Raw genomic sequence first — 23,211 nt, 5'->3', positions numbered from 1 at the left:
AACCACTTCTAGAGGTTTAAAAGTGTCTGTGTATGGATTTCTCACAGATTTCAATGTCAACCCAACCTGGAGAGTTTCTTTTCCATTCATGCGCCACACTGAAAAAATTCTCATTGCCTCTGTCTTCTGAATTTTACACACAAACCACCTTTGGTTAAGCGGAGTCACAATATCATGGGTCGCAACTAGGGGTGCCACCTGGCCGTTTTTAACTGGCCTCACCTGTGTTTTTAAATGGAAGGTGGTAGGAAAGGTGGCAACCTTAGGTGAAACTGGCTTGTGGTGTTCGTACTGTGGACACAAGCAAACAAAACTCTCACCCAGCTGTAGCCATTAACAAAGCTCAGTGGCCTTTTGACTTCTCCACAGGGAAAATATTTTCTCAGTAAAGAAAAAAAAGTTATGTGTGCTAAAAGCATTTATTTATGCATCATTTTGACAAGCATAATCGTTCACCTGGTGGAAATTCAGCATGTGTACATTTTTTATATTGGCAATCTTAGGTAGGCAATGCTTAGTTTCAAACATAATCTATAACAAGCATTGGCAAAGTCCAAAGTCAATAGGCCTGTTTTTTATGTGCTAGAATGCAGTATTAGCATATTAGATGAACGCACATGGAAAAAGGTTGGCATGAGCAGATAGAGAAGGCTTTAATTGTAAAGTAGCTCCACCATGCAGTTAAAGGTAAGCACTCAATTGGAGGTGTAAGGATACACCAAAACAGCCAATAGCACCAGGCAAGAAATGTATACTATACTGGGCAGAGCCATGAAAAAATTGACAAAGTCTCAAACCAGTAATTGAAAGATGGTAGGTAAATACCGTCAATGGTTGAAAGGGGTGAACCCATAGGCACTAACTCTATGTATATTGTAAGCAATAGTTCTGTTTGACAGCTGTGCAATCAAACCCAGACCTAAAAAGTAAACCATTTAAAGATTTGACAATTTAGTGGAACAAGTTCTCTAGAAATGTTCAAGGTAAATTGCATGTAGCACACTTTCTGATACAACTTGGTGAATTCCTTTTACCTTGAAATCGTTTTTTTCTGGAAGGATCACATAGATCCTTCTTTCATTGTTCTTGCTACACCGTGCCGTAGTGTTCTTCCCCTTTAAAAAAAAATGGTTACTGTTCTTGGGAAGACCCTATGAAGCTCTTCCACTCTTTGTTTTGCCTCTTCCCAACTGCGTCTGCTTTGCAACTTCGAACCGGGTTTTGTGCCCCTAACTCATGCCACCTTTGTTCCATGCCTTTTTCCCATTTAGGGTAGCCATATCACATTCTCCCAAACGCCCTCTTCTCTTTTTCTTTATTTCCTATTTACCCTCCTATTTCTCTTTCAGTATTCAGCTACTTTTTTTTTAACTAAAGGGTAACTCTTCTCCATACTTGGCCCTTCTTTTCATTCAAGACACCCTTCCTTTCCACCCTGTTACCTTGTCCTGACACCTTTGTGCTTACTTGTTTGACCGTTCCAGTGTTAAATGGTAGCGGCAGTTTCAGTTGATAATCTTTCAAGTATTTGCCCGGCGGTAATCGCCTCTCATACCACTCGATAATTTACCAATAAAAGAGGCAGGCGCCGGAGACTGGAAGGCAGGAAACAAAGTTTTATTCCGTCGGAGCAGAACACATCAGATCAGACAGCAAGGTATCGTCACGAGGTGCTCTAACCGCAGCTCTGAGACCTGGTCTCTTATACACCGGTTTATTGCTTTATTACACATAGTACATTCTTGAGAGTCCCTTGATGTGCGGGGAAATATCCCCTGAAGCCCCGGCTCAGATCCGCTCCCACACATGGTTACAGTAGAGGTTCCCACCCTACCCGCAGTGGGAGATGGCTATCGCGCAGCAGGGAATTCCGCTAATTCCCGGGGGTGTGTGCAACCGGCCGGGTCTCAGGGGGTAGGGGCTTTGATCTACTGTAATCCCTTTGATGTGGGGTGTTTCCCTTACAGTAGGGGCAATAAACTGCATCCGCAGGGCTAGGTGATGGCCTGGGACTAGTTCAGACAATGGGGCGCAGAGGAAGGGGGGTTATCAAAGGAGAGGCATGACCATGTATGGGTTGTCGGTTGGAAGTGGTTCCGTAGCAGGGTCGCGCAGAAGGAGAGGGTTTATGGCCTGTATGAGAGAGCGGGGGTGGCCAGCGCGCGGGGGATGCTTGCAGCGCCAAGGGAAAGCGCTGGCGGTCGAGAGTGAGCAGGGAGAGAGTGGGGTGCCTAAAATGGCGGCCGTGCATTCGCTGTGCGTGGCGCTGGGGAGAGGCAAGATGGCGCAGATAATGTTCAGTTTGCACGCTAAATTTCCACAGTCCTCCCTTTTAACATGTCTCGCCAGCTTGCCTAGTTTGGATCTATCCCCATAATACCCCGTACCTCCACCTCGTTCAGAGCTTTCATCCGCTCAGTTTCAAAGTCCAAAGTCTTAGGGCAGATGCAGTTCATAAAAAGCGAACATAAAGGTGGCAGACACAGAATCCCCAAGCAACATCCACATAGTATCACAATCGGTATCAGGATAAATGAAAACAGCCTCCATCCCCAACCTTTAATAGTGTCCCAAAACCAACTCCCCAGTGACCATTCTTCTTGTTCTTGATGAACCTCTGCGGACAGTCTGTGGAGATGTTCAATTGCTTTGTAGACTGAGGGTGAGTTGTCCGGTACGTAGGTACAACAGCTGGACCCAATGATGCGGCATGCTCCTCCACGATCTGCCAGAACCACGTCTAGAACAAGGCGGTTCTGGAGAGCCACCAGGCGGACGGCCTGAAGCTCAGCGGTGTTGTTGGCGAGGGCGCCAGCTGTAATGTTCATTGCCGTTTCGACTGCCTGGGTTAAGTGGCGGATGGCACGGCTGTTTGCCATTGGACCCCAGAGTGGAACAAGGCCTTTGACTGCGTCCATGAACTGTGCTCCGGTGGAGTCGGCCTGCACAATGTCTTTGGCCCGTTTCTGTCGGTGATGGTTTGCTGGAGCCACATACGTCGGAGGAAGGACAAAGGCGATGTAGCAGGTGCCTCCCCAACCTTTCGGAAGCCAGGTGTAGGCCTTAGTACCACAGACGAAGTACATATTCGGGGAGGCAACAAAGGAGGGTGGGTCAACTGAGTCCAATGTTCGGGTGATGAGGCAGGAGCTGTGGCCCACCAGCTGTGCCCCCAGGCCTTCGAGGCATACAGACCCAGTGATGTTGATGACGGACAGGGCCACTGTTAGGGTGGCGGCCGTCCGTTTCCGGAGGTAAGAGAAGGTGGGTCTGGCTGGATTGTTGAACACTTGCATTTCAACTCGTTCTTTGGCAGGGATGTCCATGTGAAAGGAAGTGTTCGATCTCAGAGGGCAGAAGAGGGCGGAAGTTCTACCAGTTTTGTTCAGCCAGAACCCATGGTAGAAGTGTGACATGGTTCTGCCGGAAGTGGCATTGTCCTTGTAGCTCTCCTGCAGGAGGATCAGCCAGGCGAGGCAGGAACCATGGACAGAAAAAGGTGAAGGGATGAAAGGGATTGAGTGCCCAGTGGCATGTGGTAGCAATCCACAGATCCAGCAGTTAGTGGCGTTGGTGGCAAGATTGTGTTGGTGGAGTAACTGCACAAAAGAGTTATTCCAGAACTCCTTACGCCTTTCTCGGAGTTGGGGTGAAAGTGAGATCAGATGGTGTTCTTTCGTGGTGGTAGGTTGAACGGTAGTCAGCAATGTCTTATGAGCGGGTGTGCTCTCCTCCATGATCCAGAAGGTAACCACGAGGAGAAGGCAAAAGAGAAGGGAAATGAAAAGTGCTATTGTCTTAAAGCTGTGCATTCGGCCAGTCTTTGGGTTGTTGAAGTGGATCTTCGGACGTCCGGTTGCTTCCATCATCTTCATGTCGGGCGCTTCCATCACCTTCAAGAGACTCGGTAGCGGGCAGAACCACAGACTTTGTTTTAGTTTCTCTCCTGGTGGCCTTTTAGGTGACTAGGCTACCGTTCTGAGATTTCCACTTAGCCTGTGGTCTGCTTAGCCGAAGTTCTCTCCTTTCGTCGCAAGTTATACCCTTCTTTGGATGGCACAGTGGGATCGGGATATTCAGTCAACTCAAGGGTCTCTGTATCCGGGCAGCGGCTCAGGGATGGTCGGTCCTTGTCCAGTAGTTCCTCTTGGGCGGTGATGTTGTCCGTGGTTGTCAGGGTCGGTGATACCTTCTTGCAGTGGTGTGCATGCAGCCAATTGCGTTTCCCCTCCACTCGAAGAGCTGTTCGGGTGGTGATCAGGACTTGCAGGGGGCCCGTCCACCGGGGCTCCAGACTCTTGGTGCGCTGGAAGTTACGCACTAAGACGAAGTCACCGGGTTGGATGTCGTGTCCCGGGCCCCTGGAAACATCGGGAATGGCGTGCAGCACCTGCTGGTGGATAACAGACAACGTCTTAGTTAGGTTATACAAATAGTCAGACATGAGGACGTCCGGGACGTCGTGGATGGATGATGGTTTTGGTGCAGTCCAAAGGTTCATGGGCCGCCCAAAGACGACCTCGTAGGGGGTTAAGTGGTGTTTGGTGGGGGTGGAACGCATTGATAGCAATGCTAGTGGGAGGGCGTCTGGCCATCTTAGTCCTGTGGTGGCGACTATTTTTGCTATCTTAAGCTTCAATGTGGCATTGTGTCGCTCAACCAGGCCTGCAGATTGGGGATGGAAGACCGCATGGAACTTCTGTTTTACACCCAGCCCTTTTAAGATGAGTTGGATAACTTCGGCTACGAAGTGGGGGCCATTGTCGCTCCACAAAATTCGACAAAGGCCGTATCGGGGGAAGAACTCCTTCAGTAGTACTTTTGCGGTAGTCATAGCGGTGTTATCATGGGTCGGGTAGGCTTCCACCCACTTGCTGAAGGCACATACAACGACAAGCACATACTTTAAACCTTGGCACCTTTCTAGCTGGACGTAGTCCATTTGTAGGACTTCAAAGGGGTGATTGGGGACCCCAAACCCTCCCCGGGGTACAGCAGTTCCTTTCCCAGGGTTGTGTTGGAGGCATACTAGGCATTGTTGGACCAGACGTTTGGCTGAGTCTGGTATTCTGTCGTTGTGCCAGACTTTGGAGATGAGTTCGATCATGGGGGCAGACCCTATGTGTGCGGGGGAGTGTGCCATGGTCAGCATGGGGATCAAGTATGAGTCGGGTAGCAACCATTTGTTCGAGTCTTTAGTTCGCCAACAACCGTCATCGTCCTTCAACCCTACCCGGGCCCATTCAGTTAATTCGTGTGGTGTGCTGGCTAGTTGGATATCCCTAATCGTTTCCCTAGCATCCTTCCATTTCTCAGTTTGTGACCTGGTCACGTACATGCGGGTCGTGGACCTATTCTCGGCTGTGGTTCGGGCAGTAATGTCAGCTAGTGCATTTCCCTGTCCTATAATGTCTGTCACCTTCTTGTGTGCCTGGCATTTGATCACAGCTAACCGTGTGGGGAGGAGGACTGCTTCGGTCAGGGCAGAGACTAGGTCTCCATGCAGGATGGGTGTGCCATGAGAAGTCAAGAATCCCCTCTCTTTCCATAAGAGCCCGAAGTGGTGAACTACCCCAAAGGCATACTGACTGTCTGTGTAAATGTTTGCGGTTGTCCCTGCTGCCAGGATGCAGGCTCGTGTGAGGGCAATTAGTTCAGCCGCCTGTGCGGATCGCTGTGTTATGCGGGCTGTCTCAACAACTGTTCGGGCTGTGGTGACTGCATAGGCAGCTGAGGTGGTGCCATCAGGGAGCTTGATGCATGAGCCATCCACCCACAGTTCTCCGTCAGGGTCCGGGAAGGCAGTATCCCGGAGGTCAACCCTACTCTTGGTTTGCTCGTCGGTGAGGGTCACGCAGTCATGTATAGGGGATGCATTGGGGTCAGCGTCAGGGAGAGGTAGTAGAGTAGCTGGATTCAGAGTGGTGCATCGTTTCAATGTGATATGGGGTGCAAGCAGAGTCAGTTCATACCCAGTCAGTCGTGCGCTAGTCAGGTGTTGAGTCTTGGTTTGGTTCAGGAGGGTATCAACAGCATGGGGTACCAATACTGTGAGGGGGTTCGAGAGCACGATCCCCTCACTTTGTCGGATAGAGACAGCAGCGGCGGCTACTGCTCGAAGGCAGGCGGGCAAGGCTCTGGCTACGGGGTCGAGAGTGGCAGAGAAGTAGGCACAAGGGCGTTGCTTAGGGCCTATGGACTGGGTTAGGACAGACAACGCACATCCCTCCCTTTCGTGGGTGTAGAGGGAGAAAGGTTTAGTGTAGTCTGGGGTTCCTAGGACTGGGGCCGAGCAGAGGGCGTCTCGTAATTCTTTGAAGGAGGATTGGCATTCGGGTGTCCAGGGGAGGGGGAAGGGGACATCCTTAGCCAGCAGGGAAAGCAGAGGCTTTATGGTGAGACTGAAGTTTGGCAACCACTGTCGACAAAAGGAAGTGAGGCCCACTTGCTTCTGAGTTTTGGGAACAGGGGTTTCTAGGATGGTTTGAATTCGGTCAGGGGTAAGTTTCCTCCCGTCTTTGGATAGTAGGTGGCCTAGATAAGTTACCTGGGGCTGGCAGAATTGCAATTTCTTTCTGGAGACCTTGTGACCGTTCTCCGCAAGGAAGCGGAGGAGGTGAATGGTGGCTGTGACGGCAAGAGGAGTGGTGTCGGCCGCCAAAAGAATGTCATCGACGTACTGTATCAATACCACTCCATCGGGTAGTTGGACTGCATCCAGTTGCCTCTTGAGGGCTTGGCTGTAAATACTGGGACTCTCAGTGTAGCCTTGGGGTGCCCTGCAGAATCTGTACGAACGGGCTTTTAAAGTGAAGCCGAACAGGTAGCGGCTGTCTGGGTGGATGGGGATGGAAAAGAATGCGTTCTTGAGGTCAATAACAGTAAAGATGGTGGCGGTGGATGGAATCAGGGTGAGGATGGTGGTGATGTCTGAGACTACGGGGTACTGGGGTATGACTACTTTGTTAACCTCTCGCAAGTCAACAATGAAACGGTAGGCTTTCTCATCCTCCTCGCCTTGCTTCTTTACAATGGGTAGGATAGGGCTGTTGCAAACATTACTCACTACTTCTTCTACCACTCCTGCCTCGACCAGGGACTCGATGATTTCCACCAATGCCTTCTCGCCTTCGGGAGATATCAGATACTGTGGAAGCTTTGGGAGCACTGCGTTCGGTCGGACGGTTATGTGTACCGGGTCGATCACCATGCGCCCTACATCTGAGTCGGTTTTAGCCCATAGATGTGAAGGTAATGTGTCGAGTAGGGACATATCAGCATCGGTTATAGAGAGCATACGCCGAGTGTGACAGGGTCTGGACAGATCTGGGTTATCGTGTAGGATGACTCGAACTCCGTCTGGGGAGCATCTGATAGTGGCTCGAAAATGTTTTAGCAAATCAAGTCCCATAATAGCATCGGGGGTGTTGGAGGAGAGCAGAAAGGTCGTGTCAGTGGTGTTATCTTCTAAGTCAAAGGAGATTGGTGCTGATAAGGGGTTAGTGGAGGGCGTTCCGTCAAAGCCTATTGAGGTTACGTGTGAGCCAGACAAGGGTGCCCTAGGAATCAGTCGTTTAGATAACGCACTACGTGTCGCCCCAGTATCTACCAGGAATGGAGATTTTGTGCCCAAGACCTTAGCGGTGACGTAAGGACCTTGCTGGTCAACACGGAGTTCGACTGGATCCCTCCCTTGCCCCTGGCGGTCCTATGTGAAGTCATGAGTGCTCTCATAGTCGGACTGTTGACACTGGTTTTGGCGGGGGCGATCAAAGGTGTTTGGTCTGCCTGGCCTATCGTTGATGGTGTTGTTCGTGTGCCCTCGTCCCTGTCCTCTATTTCTGGGGTCATATGCTGTGTCTCTGGGGTCCCTATTCTTGTTTATTTCCAGAAGGACCGGGCACTGGGATTTCCAGTGTCCGAACCCTCTACAGAACGCACATTGATTTCCATCTAGGTCTCTCCGTCCGTTGTAGGGTGTAGGTGTATGGTCTCTAGGGGGTAGCTTTCTGGGGGCGGTTGGTTGGTAATTCTCTTTTGGGGGTTCCCTTCCTATGGTCACCCCTTGCAACTGTGCTATCATCACCCTCTCCTTTAATTCCTTTTTCTTCTTCTCTGACGCCCTATCGTTCTCGTTCTTCTGATTTTCGTAGTATTGGGCCATCTGGAGAATTGCTGCGGGTTTGGAGGCTGCCCAACTACTCTCGCTGGTCTGTAGCTTCTGGGAGACTTCTTGAGACAGACCCTTTACATAATTCTGGACAAAGAGGTGGTGTCCGGTTGCGGTGGTCATGTCTTGGCCACTGTAATCGGAAAACACAGTCTCGAATCGGGAGAAGTATTCAGACACATCCTCCTGGGGTTTCTGGCGGCAAGCCGTCACTATCGACCAGTCTACCTTTCTTTCTGGGATTAGAGTCTTCAGCTTTTGTACAATCTTGTCTGGGAGCTCTAAGATGGCTTTCGGGGGTTTCTGTCCAGGTTCTCGCTGCTTGTCTATGGTATCGAGTTGTACCCAGGTATATCCGAACGGCTCGGCGTGGTCAACTTTCCGGATTTGTTTCCACACATCAGCCGGCAGGCATAGCCCAAAGAACAAGTCGATATCTGCCAACGTCATTATCGTTGAGCCTAAGGCTGTACCCAATTCAGTGTAGAAGGCGGTCGGGTTCTTTCTCAAGTCGGGTAGAGTCTTTCTAAAGGTCAAAATATCTTGCCGGTCCCACGGCTGGTAGACCCAGTTATATACAACCCTTCCCTTCGCATCTTGGTGGTTGATGTCGTCGTGTTTTCCCTGACCCCGTGGGGGGACCCAGTAGGGGGCAGCTTCTTTAATGGGCATCATGGCATCGGTCCTTCCTCCCTGGGGCTTAGTTGCTATGGGGGTTTCTGTTTTGGTGGTCTGTCCATGTTCTTTGAGGTGTCGGTAGACCTCGAGTGTACGAGTGAAGAGGTTCGTTACATCGCCCTCTCCTTCTTCCCCAATGTCTACCTTCCTATATAGGGCCGCTAAGCCTTCGGGACCTTTATCGTGGTATCTGTCCTCATATGCATTCAGGGCGTGATAACAGAGCCGTACGACGAAGTGTCGTCTGCGGCTGTCGGCATACGAGCTATACACGTCTGTTATATACTCCTCACTTTCTTTTCGCTCCACCAGCGTCCCTACTATTCTATCGATTCCTGATCTTTCATCCTTAGTTAATCGATTCATTCTGGTGGACTCTTTCTTTCCTATCTCATGGTCGTCTAGCGTTGTAGTCGACGTTGGGTTCGGCACAAGAGGTTCAGCCGGCGCGGAGGCCGTGAGGGCCGAGGCCCTTGTACTGCTTTCGCTCGTGTTCGGGGGTTGTGGGTGTTGTACTATTGATTGGGAGGGTGCATACGGAGGGGGCATGTAAATGATCGGGGGACCTAACAGTAATTCGTCATTCGTTCGCTGCTTGGAGGACAACTCAGGGTAGAGCAAAGAAGGGGTCCTAACAGCGTACTGGCCTGAGGTTTCGGGCTCCTGTCTTAGTTTAGTTTCCCTTCTCTCTTTTATGTCTTCTTCTAACTTTTTAGCGGCAAGGTGAGCTGCCTTTCGTAATTCCTTTTCTGCTTTTACTTCTTCCCTCTTTTTCCGTTGCGTTGCTTCTTTGCGCCACATGCCGATACTGTCAAGCATAGTAGGCGTCGTCTTATTGCTACGCAGAGCTATTTCTAGCGCTTCTATCTTATGGTCGTCGAAGGATCCCATCAGTGGCCACTGACTTTCGGGGTCCTTCTTGGTATATTTATGCCACAGCTTGCTATAAGCTACGGCGACTAGTCCATATTTAGTGAACATGTCCTTATTAGGGGTGCCTTCCAGTGGAGCCGGATGGTTCACCTCTAATAAGCGGTCCGGGCAGAACCAACTACCAATCAGTGGGGAGAAGATAGGCATGACGGGTTTCAACGGGGACAAAAGTCAGCACTACCTATCTTTTCACTGCTTGCAAAGACTAGACAGAATATCTCTATTCTTCGTTATTTGTAAGCAGAGAATACCTCCAAAGAACCAATATCGAACAACTAGTGTTCGGACAATCAATCAATCAATCAATGGGGAGATAAAGATAGGCACGACGGGTTTCAACGGGGACAAAAGTCTGCGTTACCTACCCTTCACTATTTGCAAAGACTAGACAGAATATTCCTATTCTACGTTATTTGCAAACAGAGAATCTCTCAAAAGCACTATTCTTCAAAACAATCAATGTTCGGACAATCAATCAATGGGGAGATAAAGATAGGCACGACGGGTTTCAACGGGGACAAAAGTCTGCGTTACCTACCCTTCACCATCTGCAAAGGGAGAGAGAGAGAGTATTTCTACTCCTCCCCGTTTGTAGACAGCGAATATCTCAAAGAGAACAATCAATGAGCACAATCAATGAGCAATACTAGTATTCAAACAATCAATCAATTATTTCGCACTTTTGTCGTATTTCACGACCTTACCCGGACCGCGTGGACAGTTTCTCGTCTTCCGCCTCCAGCGCCCGATCGTCCTCTATTCTCCGTATTTGCCGCGGCACTCCTGATGGTTCCCAGTCAGGACCGTAGATCACTCGAGAGAGGTCTGCTCGGAACCAGTGAAGTTCGGATGATCGGCTGCCAGACGAGGGTCTATTGGGCAGGAGCTCTCCCGATCGTTGCAGTCGTTCACTCTGTCGTCGGGACCTCTCCCACTGGATCCACGTGTCGCTGATGGGCCCCACGTTTGGGACGCCAATTGTTAAATGGTAGCGGCAGTTTCAGTTGATAATCTTTCAAGTATTTGCCCGGCGGTAATCGCCTCTCATACCACTCGATAATTTACCAATAAAAGAGGCAGGCGCCGGAGACTGGAAGGCAGGAAACAAAGTTTTATTCCGTCGGAGCAGAACACATCAGATCAGACAGCAAGGTATCGTCACGAGGTGCTCTAACCGCAGCTCTGAGACCTGGTCTCTTATACACCGGTTTATTGCTTTATTACACATAGTACATTCTTGAGAGTCCCTTGATGTGCGGGGAAATATCCCCTGAAGCCCCGGCTCAGATCCGCTCCCACACATGGTTACAGTAGAGGTTCCCACCCTACCCGCAGTGGGAGATGGCTATCGCGCAGCAGGGAATTCCGCTAATTCCCGGGGGTGTGTGCAACCGGCCGGGTCTCAGGGGGTAGGGGCTTTGATCTACTGTAATCCCTTTGATGTGGGGTGTTTCCCTTACAGTAGGGGCAATAAACTGCATCCGCAGGGCTAGGTGATGGCCTGGGACTAGTTCAGACAATGGGGCGCAGAGGAAGGGGGGTTATCAAAGGAGAGGCATGACCATGTATGGGTTGTCGGTTGGAAGTGGTTCCGTAGCAGGGTCGCGCAGAAGGAGAGGGTTTATGGCCTGTATGAGAGAGCGGGGGTGGCCAGCGCGCGGGGGATGCTTGCAGCGCCAAGGGAAAGCGCTGGCGGTCGAGAGTGAGCAGGGAGAGAGTGGGGTGCCTAAAATGGCGGCCGTGCATTCGCTGTGCGTGGCGCTGGGGAGAGGCAAGATGGCGCAGATAATGTTCAGTTTGCACGCTAAATTTCCACACCAGCACAATTACTTATATTTCAGGAGTTGTTGGGAGTTTTTGGCAGTGTTCTAAAACATTCAACCGAGTCTATTAGTGTTGTCCTCCTTTCTGAGTTTTTGGACATTCTTTTACACTATTAAAAATAGATACACTCTTTTTGAGTCATCTTGATTATATCTGAGTTTAGCAAAGACCTTTCAATTATACAAAAATTATATATTTAACATCTACTTACCTATTTCGGGCTTTCAACCAGGCCTATTCCTTCATGGTCTGTTGTTGATTCAATTAAATTATTCTTATGTCCACTACAGCATGCAGCATAGGGTCCCACCGCCCCGTCCGCGTGCACCCCCAGACCCAGGAGGAACCCATTTGTTGCCTCTCCGCCACCATTTTCATGGCGGGCTCACCACCATGAAAGGGGTGGCGGACAGTTAACTGTTAATATGCTCGGCAGTGCCGCAGCGGCACCCCCAGTATGTTGCAGCTCCCTGACCACTGTGTGATCCTGGATCCCCGACAGATGCAAAGGTCCGACCACCACATGTAATACTGCAGACGAGCTCGCAGTGTGGTGGTGGTCAGACCGTCACCCCGAATACGGCGGTCTTATGGAGCGCCGTACTTGTAATAAGGCCCAAAGTCCTTTTCATATATTTCTGAAGGCTTGGTGGTTCACCCAACAGTAACATTTTACAAAAACCCTGACAAAACAAGCATTGTAGGAAGCTGGCTCTTTATATACTAGACCAAAATGAGGTATAGTGTGCACAGAGTCTAGTGGAAACCCAAAGGTAGGCAGAGGTAAAAGTAGACAGCACTTTACTTTCTATTTGTGGTAGTGTGGGCAAGCAGTAAGGCTTTATCAGAGGGTAGTGTTAAGCATTTGTTGTACACACCCAGGCAGAAAATAATGTCACACACTCAAAGACTGAACTCAGAACAATTTCTTTGTATCAAAAATATTATTTAGTTATTTTATTTCTAGAACCATGCAGGCCTGGTGCAGGTAAGTGAAATAATACTTTGCAAAATCTTATGCAGTGATTTACAGTTAAATGCAGGTTCAAATGCAGTTGGTTGAATAACAGGTAAGTCAAAAGTCCGAAATTACTTTTTAGTTACTTTACAGATTACTGTGCATATTACTTTTTAGATAACTTTTTTGAGTTACTTTAGCTAATCAGTGTGATATGCCTAGATATAACACTGAGACATTTCTTAGACAAAAAGTAAGTAATTCACTGTTAATACATTTCATACAAACCAACTCCACACTTGGAACAGTTTTCAAGAAAAGCAGTCAATAAGTTGGGTAGAATATATGACCTAGGTGACAAAGCAGGGAAACTAATCGCCTGGTTCGACAAGAAGGAATGGGCGAGTCGTTTGGTACCGACACTAGTAGGTACAGACAACATAATTACCACCGACCCTCAAGAAATCGCAAATCACTTTGCCACCCACTACAAGGCAGTATATACTACTAGTGCATCATACACAGAAGAGGATTCCCATGAATTACTACGTGACATTGCGCCCCCAATCTTGTTGGAGGAAGACCGGCACTTCTTAGACAGTGCATTAACTAATGACAAAATAGCGCAAGCTATTAGATCACTGCGCTCCGGCAAGGCTATAGGCCCAAATGGTCTACCCATTGATCTCTACAAACAGAAACCCGACAAAATAGCCCCGTATCTAAAGGCCATGTTCGAAGAGAGCAAAGAGTTGGGGACTCAGCCGCAAGATCAGAGAATAGCCACATTAGTCACTATTCATAAGGAGGGTAAACTCAAAACCGACTGTGCCTTGTACAGACCGATCTCATTACTAAACGCAGAACCCAAAATCCTGGCCAAACTCCTAGCGAACCGTCTGGTCAAAATAATTGGAGGCCTATTCCATCCTGACCAATCGGATTTTATGCCACACGGCAATACGGCGCAGAACTTGCGCAGACTGCATGGAGTGCTAGGGAGAGTAGATACCATCCAAGAGGACGCCGTGGTTGTAACATTGGATGCAACCATGGCATTTGACACCATTGAATGGCCCTACCTTTTTGCTGTTCTTGCAAAGCTGGGATTCCGCCCAGAATTTATCCAGTGGGTGCGGATTCTATATTCGGAGCCCCAAGCTCAGGTCGTAGTCAATAACAAAAAATCAGACAGATTCACTTTAAGTTGAGGTACCCGACAGGGATGCCCCCTCTCCGCCCTCTTGTTCGCCCTCACCCTCGAACCACTCGTGGCATGGATTCGTCAAGATCCAGAAATACGAGGTCTGCGCTGGTCTCCTATGTGGGAGGACCGTATCCCCTGTATGCTGGTGACATCCTTCTATTCCTGGCCTCCCCCAGGACGTCAATGGTGTGTGTCTTAGACATTATGGCAATCTTTGGTAGGTATTCTGGATTCTCCATCATCTAGACTAAATCCCTCCAATATGTCCTCAAAGGCGAACCACCCTCCCCTCCGATTGGCTGCCCAATCCAAATCAACAAGGTGGGCTTCAAGTACCTGGGTATCTATATTACGTTAGACTCCAAACTCTTCTATACTCAAAACCTTCTCCCACCACTGCAGAGGCTTAAAAGTGACATAGCCAACTGGAAAACTCTCCCACTCTCGTTACTGGGCAAGGCGGCCCTCTTCAAGATGATGTCGCTGCCCCGTTTCCTCTACGCCTTGCAGAACACCTTGGACCCTGTCCCGGCACAGTATTTCAGAGAGTTCAAAGGCCTGCAGAGAGATCTGTTGTGGGACGGGAAACCCCGCAAAGCATTGACCAAGCTCACACTCAATTGGTATGATGGGGGGATTAGCCTCTCCGATATTAAACGATATAACTGGGCGGGCCACCTTGCAGCTATCAATCAGGGCACCTATGGTCGACCTGATGATCCCAGGTATACTATGGATAAATGGATCCTGCCGAGAGAGAATTACAATAGGGCACTTTATTCCAAACCCAAACGGTACCCCTTGACTGGACCAATTGACCACTCGGTTCGAGTCTGGCACGCCGCAAATAAAACCCTGGGCTGGGAGCGAAAGCTGACTCTAGCAACCCCATTGTGGGACTCTGAACAATTAGGCGACCTATGGAAATCAAAGGGATTCGATAAATGGGACCTTATTGGGATTTCACAGGTCAGAGACATGTGGGACATGGGTGAAGTGAAATCCTGTGCTTCTTTGCAGCAACAGCACGAAATGGCCGCCACAGAGCACTTTCGTGACGCGCAAATCCGACACACACTAAAATCCCACTTCCCAGATGGCTCCTCCCCTCCAGAACCCTCTCCGCTGGAATATAGATTGTTGGATGGGTACCTGCCTGAGAAAACCATATCACTGACTTATAAAAAACTGATCAACAATATGGCAGACCCCCTTGGGCCGCTGCGTGAGAAATGGGTGAGGGATGGTATTGAGTTAGATGACGAAGACTGGCAAGAAGCGGAGTCCTCACCAAGAGTAATAGCAATTTCGGCCAGACTCCGACTAGTTCAACTCAAAATTCTCCATAGGGTATACATCACAGGGCCTACTCTAGTATGCATGGGTAGGGCTGACAGAGGAGATTGGAGGACACAATGTGGCCAGGAAGGAACATTTCTGCACATCCTATGGGAGAGTGAGTACATACAGGCATACTGGCGCAACATCCACGAAGTACTCAGCGCTGTGCTCGCTATTGTCATTCATCCCGATGCACGAAGATGCCTCTTAAACATATGGGAACCCACAGACTTGAATAACCACCACACACAATGGGCCACACTAGGACTTATGCCGGCAAAGAGGAACATTGCACAACTGTGGAGGGCGGCGCTCCCACCAACAGTAGAGGTCTGGAAAGAAGACCTTGACTGGTGCATGTATAGGGAAAATACAGTTTATACTGCCCGAGGATGCCCCAGGAAGTGGTCCAAAATATGGGACCCCTGGAACTCCTATCGTGGCCATATCTGCAACCCCCCGCTTAACATTGACACAGACGATCCCTCCACCCCATAGTCTACACCCATGACGCTCTTGCATAGAAAGGTGTTAAATGCTTTTCCTCTGAATGTACTGTACTTGATTCCTCTGTATTATATTTCAGATGTTGATGAATGTTTAATAAAAAGTATTTTTTTTAAAAATCAGTCATTGCAATCCTATCGGAGGAAATGAAGATAAAGGGTTGCAGGTAAGTACGTATTTGTGGGAGTTTGTATTCTGGGGTTAGAACCAGGGTCCCCCCAGGTTCAAGGATGCACTCTTGATGGAAGGCCCATATGGATCTCTACATGGTGGCAGAAAAAGTGCCATACCAGGCGAGAGGATGCCCCTCAAAATTCCGTAAAATCTGGGCCCCATGGTTAAAACATTACAAGCTAGAGGTGGAGGAGGAGGAAGAGGTACACAACTCAACAAGACGAGACCCGGGAAAAGAGAGAAATTAGAGGACCTCCTCCTCCCCCTTGTTCATTTCTTACTCTTATTCTCTATCATCCGTCCTTGCTCCAGATTGTCATTGTGATCAACACTGAATGTGGCCCTGAAAAGACCAAATTGATTGTAACCCTACTTGTGTCATTACCCTTCTATTTTACTGTAGCTGCACTATCGCAATGTCATGCAATTGCCCATGCATCTCTGATTTTCGACTTTCAATGTACTGGTTATGCTTTTGTTAATAAAAACTGTTTAAAACAAGCATTTGCAATGCACTAGGTCTCGCATTTATGCGAGTTTGAGCTATTGGCATTGTAAATGACAATGTCTTTTATTTATGTATTGGTTTTTAAAACATAAATATAAGGCATTGTCATTTACAATGCCAATAGCTTAAACTCGTGCAAATGCGAGACCTATTGCATTGCAAATGCTTGTTTTTACCTGCTGTGCTGCTGCCATAAACACTGGGGAACTGAAGACAGTGGCCCTCAACTGCCAAAACCCGGCCTCCGATGGCTCCAGACTCCAGGAAATGCCCAGTGTCATAAATGGCCAAGTCGACCCACACAAATACATAGTCCCTCGTGGGTGCGTGCGGTCTGTGCAATAATGGGAAGCTCTGGGAGCAGTGCAGGCAACTCCCTCTATTGTCCGGACAGATCTGTGAAAGAAGCTTGCAATAAATCTCAGGCACACTTAAATCACAGCATCAGCGCTGTGAAGACTAAAGCATGTATTCTGCAGTGAAAAGAATCCACGTCCATCTGCCACTGGAACAGGAGCTCGCCTGGATGAAGTTCTGTCGCCTCTCTCCATCATGGTGGTTCAGAGAGGAGCCCACCCACCAGCAGAGCAAGGCGGGATAGGCGCATCGCAGGTTTGTAGTATACAAACGAGTCGCATGCTGTCAGAAATGTGTTCTGTGGAATGGGATACTGTTTGTGGTCATCAGTGCCAGGCTTAAATTTTGGAAGGTTGTGAGCGTACACAGCATGCCGCAGGAGTGGTGCATGTCTGTCTGATTTTGATACAGTATGTGTGAACGTCTGTGCAAGAGAGGACGTTTATATAAGTGCAAGAAAGTGCGTGAAACGGAGAATGATAAAAAGTGGTTTCATTTAAGTGTGTGTCGGTTTAAGAGTGAAAGAGTTAAAGCTACACTGAGTGAAAAAGTGCTTAGAATAGTTTATGTGTTTTATGGAAAGAGGGAAGATTTTTTGTATTTGCATCACCGAGGTGGTGCCAGCGATACTGGATGGTCTGGTCAAGCAGCAGGAGGTGTTACAGCCACCGGCTGTACGTGCCGCGAGCGCTTAATGAACCATGACGGAAAGCCGTGCGCGGTGTCGCGGGAGTCTGCTCTTTTTACAAAGCACATACTCATGCTTGTGGCGCGTGGCTGCCAAAGCACATACTCGTGCTTGTGCGCACTCCCTCAAGCCGTCACAAGCACGAGTATGTGCTTTGTAAAAAGAGCTGCACGACGGCTAAAGGTCTCCTATGCAGTGAATGCGCACTGCGTAGGCAAGACCTAAAAAAGGATGCACCCTTGAAACACCCTCAGCGGCACTAGGGCGGCTGGCTGCAGAGTGCTGAGGCCCAGTGTTATCAAATGGGGGATAGGGGGCCTCCGGTTCGTGGCTGCTCACGAGTAGGCCATAAGGTTATGGAAGCAAAGCTCCTGGTGTTAGGCTCAGGGCAAAGGGGGATCCGAGTTAGCACAAAGGTGCACCCGCAGCAGTGCAGGGGAGGATTGGTGCTAGGTGCTGTTTTGGTGTTGGGTACCTTGTTGTTTTCAATGGGAGTTGCCGGTTTGGGATTTTGGCTACCGGCTCGGTCCAGGAAGACTTCCAAGAGGAACCGACAGCTGGACAGTTAAGTTGGAGGGCTCAGGGATGTAGGTGTACATCGGGCTCTCTTCTCCATGTGACAGGGCGGCTGGATGCAGGGGTGTCTTTTGAGATTGGATTTCACCTTACCGGGCCACTCGCTGTTGGAGTGGGGTCTCCGTGCAGAGGCTGAAGGTGACGTCCGGGAGTCCTGGAGGGGTTAACCCATGGTGGACTTGGAGTCTGGAGCGCTGGGGGACCTCACTGGTACCGGTGGGCCACCCAGATTCGGGCCGTAGGCATCGGGTGCAGTGGTGGTTCCAGGCGTCGGGTTTCTTTGTCCTCAGTAGGGTCAGAGTCTGTCTTTGGAGTTTCTTTTGAACAGAGCTGCTGTTCACAGGAGATCCGGTCTTTGTTGAAGGCAATCAGTCCTCCCAGGGTTCTGGAGGTCGCTGGCTGCAGGACAAGGTGACTTTTGGCGCAGGATCTCTGGAAACTATAAGAGGGCCGGTAGGGCAGGGGCCAAGTCAGTTCTTCTCTGCAGTCTCCTCTGCTGGGCATCTTCTTTTGTCCTTCTTCTTAGGTTGTGGGAATCTGTCTTCTTGGTTCAGGGCTGCCCCCTATATACTGTCTTTAGGGGGCGTTTTAGGGGTCTCAAGGTCAGTAGCCAGTGGGCTACTGACCTTAGGGTGACTACACCCTTGGTCTGCTTACCCCACATGGGGGAGTGGGCACAATCCCTAATCCTGATTGGAGAGTGCCTGCCATCTGCAAGATGGCAGGCACTGAAGAGTGGGCTTCACCTCGCCTCCCCCACCTGAGGGGTGGGGTTGTCAGAGGTGGGCACACCTTCTGGGCTGTGCTAATTTTTCCCGCCTGTCTTCTCACCAAAAGTGAGGGCAGACAGGAAGGGGACCTGCTCCTGATTGCAGGAGAGGCTGGAGGTTGCGTTCCAAAGGCTGCCAGGCCTTTGAAGCTCCCCTGCCACAGATGGCTCTTTCTGGAATGGGGGAGGTGTGACCACCTCCGCCCAGGAAAGGCTTTGTTTCTGGGCTCAGGAAGCAAAGACTCCCACCCCAGGGGTCCAGAAACATGTCTTGTGGTGGCAGGCTTGTGTGTACCAGTCAGGGAACCCACCAGAGGCTGGTCGTTTTTCAGGGGGCATCTCTAAGATGGCCTCTGAGTGCATTTTTCATTAAATCCCACACTGGCTTCAGTGTGGGTTTAATGTGCTGAGAACTTTGATGCCAAACTTTCCAGTTTTCAGTAAAGCCATTATGGTGCTGTGGAGTTCGTAATGACAAACTCCCAGCACCATACACTCTTAATGGTATTACTGCACTTACAATGTAGGGGTACAGGTCTCATGCACCTGTACCCTCACCACTAGTATAGTGCACCCAGCTAGAGGGGTGGCTGACCTATGCCAGAGCAGTGGGTTGTAAGCATGGCATAGAGGTATGTGTGCCATATCAACTTCACTTTGTTCTGCACCAAAACATGCAGTCTGCAACGGCAGTGTGTGTGTGTGTGTGTGTGTTAAGGTACAGGGCCTCTAAAGGTGGCATAATAAGTGCTGCAGCCCTTTTAGGACTTCCCTGGCAACAGTGCCCTTGGTACCCATGGTACCTTTTACACAGGACTGACATGTGGCCAGAGAGGTGCCAATTGGGGGTACAAGGTACATTTTTGGGCACGAACACGGGCCCTGGGAACCTGATTGGCAGGGACACAGGGCACATCAAGTCACAGTGCATCACTAGTCTGGCAAAAGGTGGGGGGGTTACTGAAACAGAAACCCAGCTTCCTACAAGCATTGAGAAAGCAAAAAGGCATATGACCATGGTCATATCTAGTGACATAGCCCATGCTTATTACGTTTGGCATAATTCAAGATCTTTTGATATTACTAAATTATATGTATAATGTACTTGCATATAGGCTTTTCAACCATTGGTCTGTTATTGTGTCTTTCACATTTTTCTTTCACCCATTACAGCTCAAAGCATGGGAGTGAGTCAGCCTACTTTAGCCATTGTCTAGCTTTTTTTTGAGTGATGGCATTGAGCATTTTCACATAGAGCACATCAACACCCAATATAGTTACCTGCCATATCAGGGACTACTATGGCAATATGTACTTTTTTAAATCAAAAAAGATTTTAGCTGTCAGCCATATTAATTTTTATTTTGACAATGGCCCAGCAGCTCCCCCAACAATATAGTTTTACAAAACAAATGAGCCTGGCAGTCAACAGCTAATCTTTTGGCTTTGCCAATGCTTGTTTTCTTTGTTTCTTTGCATATTCCGACCTAACAGTTTTAATACCAAATATATATATATTTTTTTGCAAGATGGTTTCTCAATGTGTTCTGTAATTTTACATTCTACATTTTAAAGATCACTTAATTTGTCTGGATGTTGTGCTTTACTTCCTAAACATAACATTCGATATTTTATCTCTTTCACTCATTCACCTTCCCCACATCCTTCCTCTAATTTGCGCCTTCTCCTCCCACGTTGTCACAGCTCTCGTCCCACTCCCATCCAATCGCTTACAAAGTCAGACCAACCCACCCAAAGAGACTTCCGTGGTTGTCTTATTCAATCTATAAGAAACTGAAAGTTTAATCACGTAATTGATTTCCTTTTAAATTCACTATAAGAGTAATTGACTTCAAAGAGGACGGATGGCACACAGATCGAAATCGTGTGCAAATTTACGCGCCACTACGAAGTCCTTGAAGAGGATCCAATCACTTGGGTTTGAGGTATAATCTGAGTCTTTGAAGACAAAATGTGTAATCAATGGCGACTTGCATCGATCACTTGGCGTCAATTGGATCACAGCGTACCACTTTGTCTATGCAAGCGTTTTCCGGGTCGACATTGGCTTTTAAGCTAGTAGCTCAAAGAATACACATGCGCGTTGTTAGGCTGAGAGGCATTCGAGGCTCTAAGGCCGTACACTGACTGTTCTTGCAAGTTCTTGGCACAGGTAGGGGAGAGACTGTGGATGCCGCATCAGGCAGTCTTCAGCCCTCCTGCATCATGAGAACTATTGCGTAATGTGTGGGTAGAAGTGGTGGGTGCCATTTTCACAAGGGGCCACTCCCGCAATCGTAATTGTTGGAGGGAGGTTTAGAATGAGGCCATCTTGCTATCCCCCTCTTTTTGCAACCTTTGCAATGGCAGGAGCTAGTCTTGGTGCAGTGGGAATGACACTACACGGAGTCGCAATTTCCCACCAACCCAGTCCCTTAATTGATGGTTGGGCGAGGGTATCTGTTTGGAGGATGGGGCAGGACTACAGCACACATCCCAAAATTACTTCCAATGACAGATATATTATCCGTCAATTTCTTTCTGGGGCAGCACTGAGGTGACAGTTTATAATCTTCATTCTGCCGTGTCATTCACACCGAGTTGGGGGCATGGGCTTACAGTTCATTGCTGTGGGGCATGGAGTTGTTACCCTTGGTCTCACAACATTGTGTGACTCCTTTTTGCAGCCTAATTTCTGGACATGGTCAAAGCAAGCAGCCCTGTCTGCAGCCCTTCTAACCCATGTCCACCACAAACCTTCAAGAAAATTCTTCTAACTACCTCGGCTGCCATACCAGTAAGAAGAACCATCAAGAATGTATTAAGTACAGGAATATATCCAGAGGATCTAAAAAAGGCATACATACCCCCATTACTATAGAAAACAAATCTGGACCTGATTAACCTTTGACAACTACAGACCGATTACAAATGGACCTTTGCTGAACAAACTGATAGAAAGAGCAGCATTCGCCCAGATGTCACAATTCATTGAAGATAATTCCATACTTTCAGACTTCCAAACAGGATTCTGTCCATGAAGAGACACAGAACCTGCCCTCATTGCCATCTGGAATGACCTTAAGAACACAATTCACCAGAACAAGGTTGCTGCACTGCTTCTCTTGGACCTCTCAGCTGCTTTAGACATGGTTGACCATGACCCTACAATACAAAAACTCTGCAAAGCAGGCATGGAAGTGACTGCTCTGGGGGGCATGGCCGAGCTAGCCAAGATGGCGGACGCAAATGCCCAGTGCTCCGTGAGCGAGCCCGACCATCAGCATTCATCCTGGCTGGTAGTGCATCACAGGGATATCATGGCACTGTGGGGAGCCCGGCATAACACCAAACTCACAAATGTTTCTACCATTGCATAGTGTGCTGTGATGATCTAGTGCGCTATCCTGCTACAGAGCCTGCATTCCTCACCACTAATGCAATATCAACATACTCCTGGGAAACAGTGTTGGACACAGCTTCCTAGGAGTATTCACCTATGTAAATATTTTCTGAAGCGGAAATTAATGTGTGCACAGTCATGCATATAATATGTCACGCAGAATTGCATTTGCACTTTTAAACTTCCTGTTACACCGTGGGTGAAATATTGTTCCACACGGTGACACCCCAGTGCCGATAATCCTACCAATTCTGGGTGTGTTCAGTCCCCATTGACACAATGACAACAGATTTACCAACATAATGTCTCCTTCACAAGAGAACATATCAGACCATGTGCAGGGTATAAAAGTACCTCGAAAAGGTATGTAAAGATCCACATACTTGGATGTGTTTTGCAGAGATCCCTACCCTTAAACATACCATCATGTGATCTTACACTAGATTTGGTCGCGTGGAAAATTCTAACACTTTCCTAAACCTTCTTCTTAAGGAAAGACCTTTACAGGTGAAAATTAACTCCGAAGCGAATACCCAAGAAATTGATTGTAAATCGGTGTATCAATCAAGGCTGTTGGGGGTGGATTGATGTCAATATATAAATAATTTGTATAAAAGCTACATTTTCGAGGAACAAATCGTGCAAAAGATCTTAATAAGAAGCATTTTTCCAGCAAAGTAACAGCTTTTAGCACAACGGAATTTCCGTAGAAATTGAAAGTGAGTGCTAACAAAAGTATGCAAGATCATAACTTCATTATCCGGTTTTTAAAAAGACGTACATACCTATAAAACTATGGCATTAACAAATCCAGTGAAAAATGATTATTAGAAATTCAGATAATTGATAAAAAGTTGCCTGACCGATCTTCAGTGGAATGAGACTTTCTACAAGAAGGGCATTAATAATACCCATATTCTTCATAAACTCTGTACAAGAATTTAACAAAAAAGTTCTTAATATAATTAATATAATCAGGAGGTATTCAGCAGGTAAGAATTGGAATCCAGTAAAAAACTATGGATTATTCCACACCAGGAGAAAAGACAATTGTATTAGTTTCTTAGTTACGTGCATGTGATGTCATTGGCCTTGACGCTAATGATGACATTGATGAT

Source organism: Triturus cristatus, chromosome 4_2 (genome assembly GCF_964204655.1).
Source record: "Triturus cristatus chromosome 4_2, aTriCri1.1, whole genome shotgun sequence".
NCBI lineage: Eukaryota > Metazoa > Chordata > Amphibia > Caudata > Salamandridae > Triturus > Triturus cristatus.
The sequence above is the reverse complement of the archived record's forward strand: the minus strand, read 5'-3'. Positions refer to the sequence as shown.